Source organism: Macaca mulatta, chromosome 5 (assembly GCF_049350105.2).
Source record: "Macaca mulatta isolate MMU2019108-1 chromosome 5, T2T-MMU8v2.0, whole genome shotgun sequence".
NCBI lineage: Eukaryota > Metazoa > Chordata > Mammalia > Primates > Cercopithecidae > Macaca > Macaca mulatta.
The window spans coordinates 2,926,018-2,930,269 of record NC_133410.1 but is presented as its reverse complement, the minus strand read 5'-3'; positions in this window follow the sequence as shown (position 1 = coordinate 2,930,269).

Below are 4,252 nucleotides of genomic sequence, written 5' to 3'. Positions count from 1 at the left end.
AAGAGAAACTGGAGGCTTTAGAGAAATTAGTTACTGAACACTTTAAAAATGGGCACATAGCTCCAACATTTTCCCCTGGGAATTCTCCAGTTTTCCTAATTAAGAAAAAATCAGGTAAATGGAGAATGATAACTGACTTAAGAGCCATCAATTCAGTTATACAACCTATGGGAGCATCACAGCCAGGATTGCCTTCTCCTGCTATAATTCCAAAAAATTGGCCCTTAATAGTCATAGTTTTAACCGACTGTTTCTTTACTATCCCCTTAGCTGAGCAAGACTGTGAACGGTTTGCATTTACAATTCCTGCAGTAAACAACCTGCAGCCTGCTAAGCGTTTTCATTGGAAAGTGTTGCCACAAGTCAGATTAAACAGTCCAACAATTTGCCAGACATATGTGGGGCAAGCAATTGAACCTGCTCACACAAAGTTTTCACAGTGTTACATTATTTATTATATGGATGATATACTTTGTGCTGCCCCCACTCGAGAAATATTACTCCAATGTTATGATCACTTGCAAAGTTCAATATCTCGTGCTGGTTTAATTATAGCTCCTGACAAAATTCAGACTACTACTCCTTACTCCTACTTGGGGACCTTAGTAAATGACACTACCATTGTGCCACAGAAAGTAGCCATATGTAGGGATCAATTAAAAACATTAAATGACTTTCAAAAATTACTAGGGGACATTAATTGGATACGACTTGCTCTAGGCATTCCTACCTATGCTATGAGTAATCTGTTTTCTATCCTTAGAGGAAATCCTAGTCTCACTAGCCCTCGGCAATGAACAGAGGAGGCCGAGGCAGAGTTACTACTAATTGAGAAGCAAGTCCATAAAGCTCAAATAGAATAGATCCAGAGAAGAATCTAGATTTGCTAATTTTTTCAACTCAGCATTCACCTACTGGTGTTATTTTCCAAGAACAGGACTTAGTAGAGTGGCTTTTTCTCCCACATACTAATTCATGGACTCTAACTCCTTATTTACATCAAATCACTACTATCATAAGGAATGGGAGAACTCGGATTCTTAAATTACATGGATATGATCCTGGAAAAATTATTGTCCCTTTCACGAAGGCACAAATACAGCAAGCTTTTACAGTCTTACTTGGCAAACCCATTTAGCTGACTTTATGGGTATTCATGATAATCATTTTCCTAAAACAAAACTGTTTAGTTTTTGAAATTAACGAATTGGATTCTCCCTAAAATAACTAAATTTAAACCAATTGAAGGTGCTGAGAATGTTTTTACAGATGGGTCTAGTAATGGTAAAGCTTCTTATTTTGGCTCAAAAGGTAAAGTTTTCCAGACGCCCTATACTTCAGCTCAAAAAGTGGAGCTTAGAGCTGTAATTGAGGTATTGACTGCTTTCGATATGCCTATTAATGTGATTTCTGATTCTTCATACCTGGTTCATTCCACACAGTTAATTGAAAATGCTCAGTTACGATTTCATACAGATGAACAACTGATGACTTTATTTACCCAATTGCAAACAGCAGTCAGGAGTAGAATGTACCCTTTTTACATCACTCACATTAGGGCTCATACACCTCTTCCAGGACCTTTAACTAAGGGGAATCAAATGGCTGATCGCCTAGTTGCTAATACAATATCTAATGCCAGACATTTCCACAATTTAACCCATGTCAATGCCTCTGGTCTCAAACGCAGATACAGCATTACCTGGAAAGAAGCTAAAGCTATCATCCAGCGATGCCCAACTTGCCAAATGGTACATTCCTCATCTTTTACAGGAGGAGTTAATCCTCGAGGACTGGAACCTAACTTTCTTTGGCAAATGGATGTCACACATGTCCCCTCGTTTGGGAGACTAGATTATGTACATGGATGTGTGGACACCTTTTCTCACTTTGTCTGGGCTACATGCCTAACAGGAGAATCTTCTGCGTGTGTTAAACATCATCTTTTGCAGTGTTTTGCGGTGATGGGCATTCCAGCTTCTATTAAAACAGATAATGCCCCAGGCTATACTAGCCAAGCTCTAGCTACATTTTTCTCTATGTGGAATACTAAACACATTACTGGTATCCCATACAATTCTCAAGGACAAGCCATAGTGGAAAAAATGAATCTCTCCTTGAATTCAGCCCATCCCTTCGTTTCCCATAAGGGATACTTTTAGTTAATTTAATATCTATAGAAACAACGCTAATCACTGGCTTACTGTTAATAAATATGTGGGTAAATCTCTGTTCGGGGCTCTCAGCTCTGAAGGCTGTGAGACCCCTGATTTCCCACTTCACACCTCTATATTTCTGTGTGTGTGTCTTTAATTCCTCTAGTGCTGGTGGGTTAGGGTCTCCTCGACCGAGCTGACCTTGGCATAATCCCAGCTACTTGGGTGACTGAGGCCTGAGAATCGCTTGAACCTGAGAGACAAAGGTTTTAAATTAAGGTTATTACATTCACGTATCTTTCTGTATGTGCTTTAAAAGTCCTTGTGACACTGAGTCACAGGGCTTTAACTCCTGGTGATACAGGAACTAAAAAGAAATTATTTAGGCAGATAGTAAGGACAACAGAATCCATAGTGAAATTTCCCTTTTAACAAAAAAGCAGGCCTCTTGGCTAGGCGTGGTGGCTTACGCCTATAATCCCAGCACTTTGGGAGGCCCAGGTGGGTGGATCACCTGACGTCAGGAGTTAGAGACCAGCCTGGCCAACATGGTGAAACCCCATCTCTACTAAAAATGCAAAAATTAGCTGAGTATTGTGGCACACACCTGTAATCCCAGCTACTTGGGAGGCTGAGACAGGAGAATTGCTTGAACCTGGGAGGCAGAGGTTGCAGTGAGCCGAGACCTCACCATTGCACAGCAGTCTGGGCAACAAGAGAGAAACTCCATTTCAAAAAAAAAAAAAAAAAGAAAGAAAGAAAAGCAACCCCAAATCATTTCTTTTCTAACAAAAAGCAGGCTGAAAAACCGAGCTGCAAGCATAGGTAAGCAAGCTGGAAGCTCTGCCAATAGAAAAGGGCTACCTGGGAGCCAGGTATGTTCAACACGGAGCTCCATCTTCCGTTTTCTTTGTCACCACATGTACTGTAAAGAAGCTGGCAGCATAACACCAACCAGGTAGAGAACGCATCTGCATAATAAAAGATTAGAGTGGGGGTGACCAGATTTGCATGCACTATGCAAATGCCACACCTGGTCCAACCAATCTTTTGTGCCCTGTGGAAATCAAACACTGCTCCCTCAAGCTCATCTATAAAACCTTCTTCACTTCACAGTGGAGGTGGCAACTCATGTTCTCCGGGACCCCTCTCTCTGCAGATATCTCTTCTCTTTCTTTCGCCTATTAAACTTCTGCTCTTAACCTCACTCTGGTGTGCCGAGTCCTAGTTTTCCGTGGCCATGAGACAACGAATCTCAGGTATTTACCCCAGACAATGATGCTAGGTCTAAAAAGGACACCAGGTTCTGCTACATCTTAAATACTGACAGTAAAGCCTCATCTTCAGGCCCGGGGAGAAGTTGCCATTCAGAACAAACTGCATTCCTAAGATGCAGGGCCAGAAATTAAAGGTACTCAACTCCTTAAGGCCCAGGGACTATCACCAAAGAGGTGGGTGTGTGAGATTGTAAGGGCTGATTTTTGAAAGATAAAATAGGTTCAGTTTCTCTATAAATTAATCATAAATGTCAAAGGCACACTGAGGCAAGACCAGCATATGAGCCCGTGTGTCAGATTAACAAGATTTTTTTGAAGCATTAACAGACTCCTTAATAAAGGTTATAAAGGTTATAAAAGGCTGATGGAGGTTGTATCTTGTGGTCAAGATTAACATTTTATAGATTGTTTATAAAATTTTGAAAAACCAATTTAAGTCCTGGCATGGTGGCTCACACCTGTAATCCCAGCACTTTGGGAGGCCGAGGCAGGTGGATCGCCTGAGGTCAGGAGTTTGAGACCAGCCTGGCCAGCATGGCAAAACCCCGTCTCTACTAAAAATACAAAAATTAGCTAGGCGTGGTGGCATGAACCTGTCATCCCAGCAATTCAGGAAGCTGAAGCGAGAGAATTGTTTGAACCCAAGGGGCAGAGGTTGCAGTGAGCTGAGCCTGTGCCACTGCACTCCAGCCTGGGTGACAGAGCAAAACTCTGTATCCAAGAAACAAAAAAAACAAAAAACCTAAAGAAAAATAAATTTAATTGGCTTCATACTGTTTTCAGTAGGACTTATTGTTTGGAAAATTAAGTCTCCTCTCT